Raw genomic sequence first — 9,275 nt, forward strand, 5'->3', positions numbered from 1 at the left:
ACAAGCTTGTTGTTGTTTCATACTAAATCATGTCTGATTCTTTTGTGACCCCATGGACTATATAGCCTTCCAAGCCCCTCTGTCCTTGGGATTTTCCAGGTAAGAATACTGAAGTAGTTTGCCATTTCCTTCTCCAGGGGATCTTCTCAACCCAGGGATCAAACACATATCTCCTGCTTGGCAGTTGGGTTTTTTACTGTCTGAGCCACCAGGAAGCCCAAACAACAAGAATTTACTGTATAACACAGGGCACTACATTCAATATCTTATAAAAAAAAAATTTGTAGCTGAATCACTTTGCTGTACACTGTTCACACAATATTGTAAATCAACTGTACTTCAGTTTTTCAAAAGCAAAATATGCGAGCTTAGGGACTGTCTCAGGCCCACTGGGGAGGGTGGGGCAAGTGCCCCTACACAGGTAGCCCCAACGGTCTTGCTTTTGCCTTCTTGCTGTTGCTGCCTTTTTAGTTTTGTGATCTGTCCCTTTGTCAAGCTGTGAGCATCTCAGCAGCTTCTCCACCTTCTTGAAGTTACTCGTTCCAGGACTGGAGCCAAAATGTGGTCCCTGGGGAGCACCGAGGGGACAGTGTTGTGCGGGGGCAGGGAGGCGTGGCTCCACCTGTCCTCTACCCTGCAGAGTATAACTTCTCTTCTGTGGATCCCAGGCTCCTCATCTGGAACACAGGGAGTTAGCAAAAGTGTTTCTGTAAGGCTCTAAGCTTGGTAATTCCCATGAAGATATTCTAAAGTGACCTAGAACTCAAGAATATCAACCCAAATGAGATTACACTGTGGTTATTGGTTAAGCTGCTTCACTCTTCCTGTAAATGATGCACTTCTGTGGGCAGGGACCATCTTGTGTTCATTTTCCAGTGCCTGGAAGGTAGCAAGCCTGTGATATACGAGGGCGGACAGGCACGTGGATGGACCAGGTGGAACCAATGCACTGATTCTCTCCAGCTGTGACCCTTTCCCTGTCTCATTAGCTCTGTCACAAATTCTCTGGGAGCAAAGAATAGAGCTTTTCTTCCTGAGGTCTCCAAGCAGGGCTGATGGTCATTCAGGATGCACTGGTGTGTCCAGACAAGCTATTAAAGCATTGAAATACTTCTCTACAGTTGCTGCCTGAGCCTCAGAGAGCCCCCACCCCAGGATGCCCAGCATCTCATCCAATGCCCCCAGCCCCCCACCTGTCTGCTAAAGGATGATTCTTGATCTGGCAGGGCCTCCAGGACTCCACTCCAGCTCTGTGACTGCATCCTTCTCACTGGTCAGCGTATTCCCAAGCCGTTATTTAATGTCCAGTGATGGACCAGCCTGATGCAGATGGTGGAGATGCAGCAGAGCCTGGTGAGTGCTATGAGAGCTGTTTGTTACCTGAGAATTGATATACATGGGCTCTGGTCCCCCCATGGACTGAGGGAGTTCTCAGCAGGGAAGTGGACAGTGTCTGCCGCCTGATGTCAAGAAAAGTTTACAGGGTCCCTGGCTGGACAACATAAGGTCCTCCAAGGACACCTGCTGGGGAAGGAAAATATAGACTTGCTGTCTTTGCCACCTCCATCCCTGCCCATCCATCCATCTGTCCACTCATCTACTGTTTGGGGACCACACTTTGGGTACATCAGTTCCAAGAAGGTCAGAGAGCAGGTCATGCAGAGGCAGGAAGATGGGCAAGGCAGTAGGAAGAGGGCAGACAGTGCCAGGAGCTGATCTGAGCCCCCACCCTCTGACCAGCCTGGAGGCCAGACTCTCAGAGCCTGTATTTTCTGCACAAGAGACAAAGTTAAACCTACCTTCCAGCTTGTTGTGAGGCCTAGTGATTCTAACACAGGATCTGTTCTGAGCCCCCGGTTGGGGCTTCACCTCCTGATGAGATCTTATTTGAATATATCAGGATGTAAAAGATGATATTTCATGCAAAGATGGGCTCAATAATGGACAGAAATGGTATATACCTAACAGAAGCAGAAAATACTAAGAAGAGGTGGCAAGAATACAGAGAACTATATAAAAAAGATCATGACCCAGATAACCACAATGGTGTGATCAGTCACCTAGAGCCAGACATCCTGCAGTGCAAAGTCAAGTGGGCCTTAGGAAGCATCACTACAAACAAAGCTAGTGAAGGTGATGGAATTCCAGCTGAGCTATTTCAAGTCCTAAAAGATGATGCTGTGAAAGTGCTACACTCAATATGCCAGCAAATTTGGAAAACTTAGCAGTGGCCACAGGACTGGAAAAGATCAGTTTTCACTCCAGTCCCAAAGAAAGGTAATGCCAAAGAATATTCAAACTACTGCACAATTGCACTCATCTCACACACTAACAAAGTAATGCTCAGAATTCTCCAAGCTGGGCTTCAACAGTATGTGAACTGAGAACTTCCAGATGTTCAAGCTGGGTTTAGAAAAGGCAGAGAAACCAGAGATCAAATTGCCAACATCTGTTGGATCATAGAAAAATCTAGAGAATTCCAGAAAAACATCTACTTCAGCTTTATTGATTACACTAAAGCCTTTGACTGGGTGGATCACAACAAACTGTGGGAAATTCTTCAAAAGATGGGAGTACCAGACCATCTTACCTGCCTCCTGAGAAATCTGTATGCAGGTCAAGAAGGAACAGTTAGAACTGAACATGGAACAACAGATGGTTCCCAATTGGGAGAGGAGTACCTCAAGGCTGTGTATTGTCACCTTGCTTATTTAGCTTATATGCAGACTACATCATACGAAATGCCAAACTGGATGAAGCACAAGTTGAAATCAAGATTGCAGGCAGAAATATCAATAACCTCAGATATGCAGATGACACCACCCTTAAGGCAGAAAACTAAACGGAACTAAAGAGCCTCTTGATGAAAATGAAAGAGAAGACTAAAATAGCTGGCTTGAAACAACATTCAAAAACTAAGATCATGGCATCTAGTCTCATCACTTCATGGCAAATAGATGGAGAAACAATGAAAAAAATGAGAGACTTTATTTTGGGGGGGCTCCAAAATCACTGCAGGTGGTGACTGCAGCCATGAAATTAAAAGCCATGAAATTGGAAGAAAAGCTATGACCAACCTAGACAGCATATTAAAAAGCAGAGATATGACATTACCAACAAAGGTCTCTATAGTCAAAGCTATGGTTTTTCCAGTAGTCATATATGGATGTGAGAGTTGGACCATAAGGAAACCTGATTACTGAAAAATTGATGCTTTTGAAATGCAGGGTTGGAGAAGACTCTTGAGAGTCCCTTGGACAGGGGAAGGAGATCAAACCAGTCAGTCCTAAAGGAAATCAACCCTGAATATTTATTGGAAAGACTAATGCTGAAGCTCCAATACTTTGGCCACCTGATGCAAAGAACTGACTTATTGGAAAAGACCCTGATGCTGGGAAAGATTGAAGGCAGGAGAAGGGGACGACAGAGGATGAGATGGTTGGATGGCATCACTGACTCAATGGACATGAGTCTGAGCAAGCTCTGGTAGTTGATGATGGACAGGGAAGCCTGGCGTGCAGCAGTCCATGGTGTCACAAAGAGTCAGACATGACTGAGTGACCAAACTGAACTGAACAGAGGGGTTACAAAAGTCTGCCTTGTTTGCAGAGATACATCAAGCTGTGTACTTTATATGTATTCCTTTCTGTATGTAAAATAGATACAGTAAAAAACTAAAACACCAAACATGTTCTCAGGCATCAAAAATATCATTAATAAAAATGTTGAGATGCTAAATCGAACAGCTAAGCAAAATCTAAGATTTTAGCTTTAGAGAAAATTCCTCAGATCAGTCATTTTCAATCATGAATTACCTCTTTCAGCACAGGGATGGGAGGGTATAAAAATTGTTTTGGGCACAACTTTCTTCGTGAAGCTGTTTAACTGATGCCTTTCAGCAACAGGAGAGCTGAATACATAGGTCTGAGTAAGGATCAACAGAAACAAGGATCCAGTGAGTCAGGGGGTTGTTCAGTAGACACGCCTGACCAAGTAAATGTCAAGTTAGATGGGGTTAATTGCATAAAGATTGATGCAGGTTAAAAGGGAAGGGGAGAGTGATGCAGTCCTTACCATATGCCCAGAGGTGGGCCTTGGCTAATGGGAGCTAACGACTTTTTTATTTTTTATCCAGGAAGTGCTGCAGTGTTGACCTTCAAGGTTCAGAGAAATCTGTTTAGGACACAGTGAAGTAGACAGCTGTAAATCCTGGCAACAGTGGAATTGCTAGGGTTTCGTTTGTGCTGGAGGGGTGGGCTGGGGAGATGGTTTCAGGTCTTTATAATTTCAAAGGACAAGGAGCTGGGGGACTTTCTGTTTCATGTCTGCTCCTTCCTGCTTCAGGAATGCTTATGGTCTTCCCATCTTGACCAGTCTTTAGACTGGGCTCCTGGGCCTGCTTATGGGCAAATGCAGACAGTCGCCAAGTTCAGCGAAGACAACTTGTTCCTGTGAGCTTATTTGAAGCCAGGCTGTATGGAACTCAGAGTGCATGTCCCAAGCAAACAATGCCCTAAACAGTGCTGAGTGCCCAGCCGGCCCACTGAATATGCCCTGGAAATCCACCTAGTTCTAGGGACCCACCACCCTGTTCCCACGGGCAAACACTTCTCATTTGTGGGCAGTGTGGAGGTGGGCTAACCTGAGTCCATCAGTGTTCCTTCAGCACACACTGCTGAGCAACTACTCTGTTCCTCATTGGGGAAAAACACAGCGAGGTCGCCTCTACCTCAATGGCCTCAGTCAAGTGCAAAACTCAGGACAGCTGCCGGATACTTATACCCGAGACCAAAAGTGGTCCCATTAGTAATGTGTGTTGGGCGCAAAGGGGATTTCAAGGTGGGGATGGGATGAGGGGTGGTCACAGTCAAGTGGGGTAGAAGCAGGGAACTGAGGCGAGAGGGCGCAGCGGGACTTGGCGGAGGGCCGAAAGGCCAGGGTGGGGTCAGCATTCCAGGCCAAGGATCAGTACAAGGGAAGGCAGGACAGGCTTTTTCATGAGGCTGTAGGAGGACAGGCGAAGGCAGGCATGGGGCCGGCGAGGCCCTGAGCTGGGTGAGGGGGCTTTGTCAGAAGTCAGGCAGCAGTGGGCCAGGGACATGAACACCAAGAGCCTCACAGGACACCCCATGTTCCTGAAGCCTGGACGCCCCAAGGCAGGAAGAGGGGGAATTCTACAGACAACTTCTTTTTACAACTTGCCCAGCTCCTCTCCCAGCTTTCTCCTCTTTCATGGGCCCAGTGACTGTGGGGAGCGGGGGGCAGGGGGAGGTGTGGGGGCACCTGTGTCCCATGGGAAAAGTGGATGTGGGTTCAAGAGAGAGAATCTCCTTCCCCAGCACTGGGGAGAGGAGGGCTGTGTCTCCGTCGGCTCCTCAGACGGCCTTCCTGCCTCAGAGAGAGGACGCCTCCTGTCCGAGGGCAGATCCTCATATCAGTGGAGTCACGCCACTGAGGTTGTTCAGACAACTCCCTGATACACCCCTCTGCTCCTGGCAGAACTCTTTCTGGAGCAGCTAAACAGTGTAGGTAACGTTCTGTGCTTTCCCAGGGAAGTCGGAATTCAGAGCCAGCCAGCCAAGTTCTTGTGGGTTCATTCATCTGGACACGAAATGGGAGGGGCAGAAAGAAGTCTCCTTAAAGCAAAAAGAAAGAGAGCTGAAGACAAAGTCTGCAGGCAGTCAGAGGGCGGTCTACCTAAAGCGGCGGAGGCTTGTAGGCCCCAAAATGTGTTCTCCCTGCTCCATGGGACAGTTAGCTAAGAATATGGCCATTCAGAAGGAAGCCTACCTTTCCCAGCATGTGACTAAGATCTAGTCAACAGGTAGGTGTCACTTCAGGACTCTCTTTTAAAGGGAAGAAATATACTTCTCTCCTTTTCTTCCTTCTTGGTGCCTGGAATGTGGATTTAATGGCTGGAACTGGAGCAGCCATTTTGGACCATATCTTGGGACGGAACCAACATATAGAAAAGCAACAAGGCCAAAGGATGCTGTGGGTTCTTGACCCCATGGAGCTGCTATACTAGCACTACCTCTGTATAGAGGCCACCTACCTCTGTATAGTTCTTTAAAAAGAAAAAACCTTGTATTTTGCTTAAGTCATTTGTTATTTTGGATCTCTCTGGTACTAACAGTAAGATGTAATATTACATCATTTTTCAAAGTGCAAATCCACCCTCTTCCCAGAAACACAGCCAGATAGTGGGTTTCTACTTGCAAGATCCATTCACATGCATCTAAAAAAAAATTCATTTCCTGTTTTTTGTACAACCACCATAGGTATTATTGCCAGCATACCACAGGCAAGGAACTGGCAGCTCAGAGGGGTAAATGGTTTTATGGTTTGGCAACACTCTTCAGCTTAAATATGAATTACTGATGCCTGTGTCCCTCTCCCCTCCTGCCCATGATCATCTCCATGGCCCAGGGGGTGCTGATTGAACCCTGATTCCCTCCAGAGCTGAGGGCCCCACCCACAGCAGGTGCTCTGTAAATTTGTGCCAAATTGATTTGCTGTACATGCAGCAAGTTCTCCTCCATCTGAGGATATTGATTTCTTCTAAATTCCATTTCTGTGTTTGACATTCTCCAAGAAAGGGAGAAAAACTCTAAGGGGAGAAAAGAGCTCAGTCCTGTCAGGCGAATCTTTGGCCAACAGAGGGCCAGGTGGCCAGGGCTGGGCAGTGTATGAAAGAGCCTGCTCTGGGATGTCAGAGGACCTGGGACAGACTGCCAGGGACCCAGAGCTAGAACCGTAAGAGAAAAGTCCCAGGAGGAGGACGGATTTCTGAAGCTGGGAGGCTCGGCCAGGACCCTACCCAGGTCCCCCTCTGAGGGTGGGGAGGTGGGCAGGAGGGGCCTGGGGAGGGCCAAGGAGCTGGCGGCATAGCCAGATGATTTGTAAGTATTACTTCATTGAACCTCACTGTCCTCCTCTGGAGCTAGGTGGCAGGCAGTTTCATATTTTGACGGGTGTGAAGAGCTGAAAAAGAAATAAAATGAAATCGGGCCACCTGGCTATAAGGAAAAACCACTGCCCCAGATTTGCAAAGCTCCTGCTAGGAGGGAGGGACCCAAGCATTCTACCTCATGATGGAAATAGCTGTTTTAATCCCCACATTCAACCAAAGGCTCTTCACTGGGTTCAAAGGTCATCACCTTTGATCTGCCCATCAGTTCTTTGAGCACAGAGGCAGGCATTGCCCCTTTCAACAGATGAGGAGCCTGAATCCCAGAAAAGGAAAATGACTCACCCGAGGTCACTCAGCACCAAAGCTAGAGTCCCAGTGTCCCCGCCTCCACTACCTGCAGCTGGCAGGGGATAAACCTGGAGAGAGTGGTCAGCTTCATCTGCTCACCAGCCTGCAAACCCACGATGCTCCCTGCTGCCATACCCAAAATGTAGGCCACAGGAGGGGAGAGTGGTGACAGGCTGGGCCACTTTGAATGGGAGCCTGCGCCCCACGAACAATTCCAGGGCTGTGGAGTGCTACAGCCTGGCGGGGCAAGCAGAAGGTGAGGACAGCGGCCCGCAGAGGGGAGGGGACTTGCCCCAGACCCCACAGCAAGGGCAGGGGCAGAACCAGACTGCAGCAGACTCAAGTGCCACTCTCTCTGAGGAGCTCTCATTCATCCTCCTTCCCCAGGGCCCTCCGACACCTGCGACACCCTTGCTGTGCCCTGTCATGTGTGTCACCTGTAATCACTGACCCAGGTCTTGGTGCTCCGACTACTGGGTGCTCCGTGAGCATGCCCCTGTGCCTGGGTGCCCCTTGGGTCCCTTGATATGAGAGAGAAGTCGGAGTGGCCTCCTGATGGAATGAAGTTGGCTGTGTCTAAGAGATGCTGGGTTGGAGGACTCTATTAGGAGCTTGTAGTATATGCTCTGGGTCCTGGAGGGCAGTCTGGAAGGCTAAGTGTGCATGAAGAAGGAGCCTTCATAGTGCTCTGGGCCAGGCCTTTCCCTTAGGCACTGGCAGAGCTAAGAGGAAGGATCCATGAATCAACCCAGAGTCAGCGTTCCAGTGACTGTAGTTGCAGCTCTTTAAGAAACCTGCCAGCTAGACGCTTTCAGATGCCCAAGAAGGGCCCCTTCTGCAAAGAAAAGTTGCCAAGACCCCAGATGGGCCTTCCTGAGCAGCCCTGGAGTCTTCCCAGGGCAATGGACTCAGCTCCGGAGGCCACCACCCTATCTGGCCACAGTCTGCCGGGGGACTGAGCAGTGTAACGCCTTCTGCCCCAAGTCCTGGGCTCCCACCCCACACCATGATTGATATATGTACGTGCAATCGTGTAACTTAAATAAATAGCCAAGTAAAGCCAAGCACAATGAATAATCTTAAAACTAATGAGAACCTTAAGTCAAAAGGATTAAAGCCTCTTGTGTCTTAAAGCCACTTTCAGGTGAGGGGCAGATGGCTGGCTGCTCAGCTCTCAGGGGCTGGAGAGCAAACATGGGGGCGGGGAGCACATACCCCACCCTGACCCTCAGTCCTTCTCTGTCTTCCCAAATGTTTCTAAGTGAGTTTTCAGGAATGTGAAGATGCTTGAAATGCAGGCCTGGTCACATATATGAAAGAGATTGTCTATTCCTTTTTTATTAACTTCAGCCCACAAATTCCTCAAAGACACTTCCCAGGACTGCAGCACCTAAATACTTTTGCACAGAATTTTATTCCTTTGATTTCACCTTGCAGGGTTTTGCAACAGCAAAATCTCAGTTCCCACTCCACTCACCGCCCCCCAGCTCTCATCAGAGGGCCCCTTCTAACACTCCAATGGGGGTCTTTGCTCCCCTGCATCAAACTTTCCCATGGCTCTTCAGCACCCAGGCCAGGCTTTTAGGTCTGTGTAAACCAGACTGAACAGCAGAATCACCTGGGAGCTTTAAAAATATAGTGATGCTCAAGCCCCAACCACAGAATTCGATCAGAATTTGGAGGGCAGGTGCTAATCATTTTTAAAAGCTCGCAGGTAATTCAAATAAATAGCCACTGGTCTAAAGAATAAAGCAGAGAGAGAGAAAGCTCCTCTTTACAGCAGAATGACAGCTAACAAATCCAGAAGGAATCAAAGAATTAGTGAAGAACCATCTGCAACCACTGATAGAATGATTGACACCTGCAAGTCAGTGGATGCTAAAACCATTGGGTGAGAGGTCAGAGCAGGATATTCACACAGTCCCCAAATAATACACAGTCTGCAGAGTATGAAAAGATGAGACTCGAACAGTGTGCTCAGAATGTGGTCCCCAGGGCAGCAGCATCTCCACCT

The sequence above is a fragment of the Bos grunniens genome, chromosome 1 (genome assembly GCF_055505025.1).
Source record: "Bos grunniens cultivar Pamir isolate PY7600 chromosome 1, Bosgru_T2T1.0, whole genome shotgun sequence".
Lineage (NCBI taxonomy): Eukaryota > Metazoa > Chordata > Mammalia > Artiodactyla > Bovidae > Bos > Bos grunniens.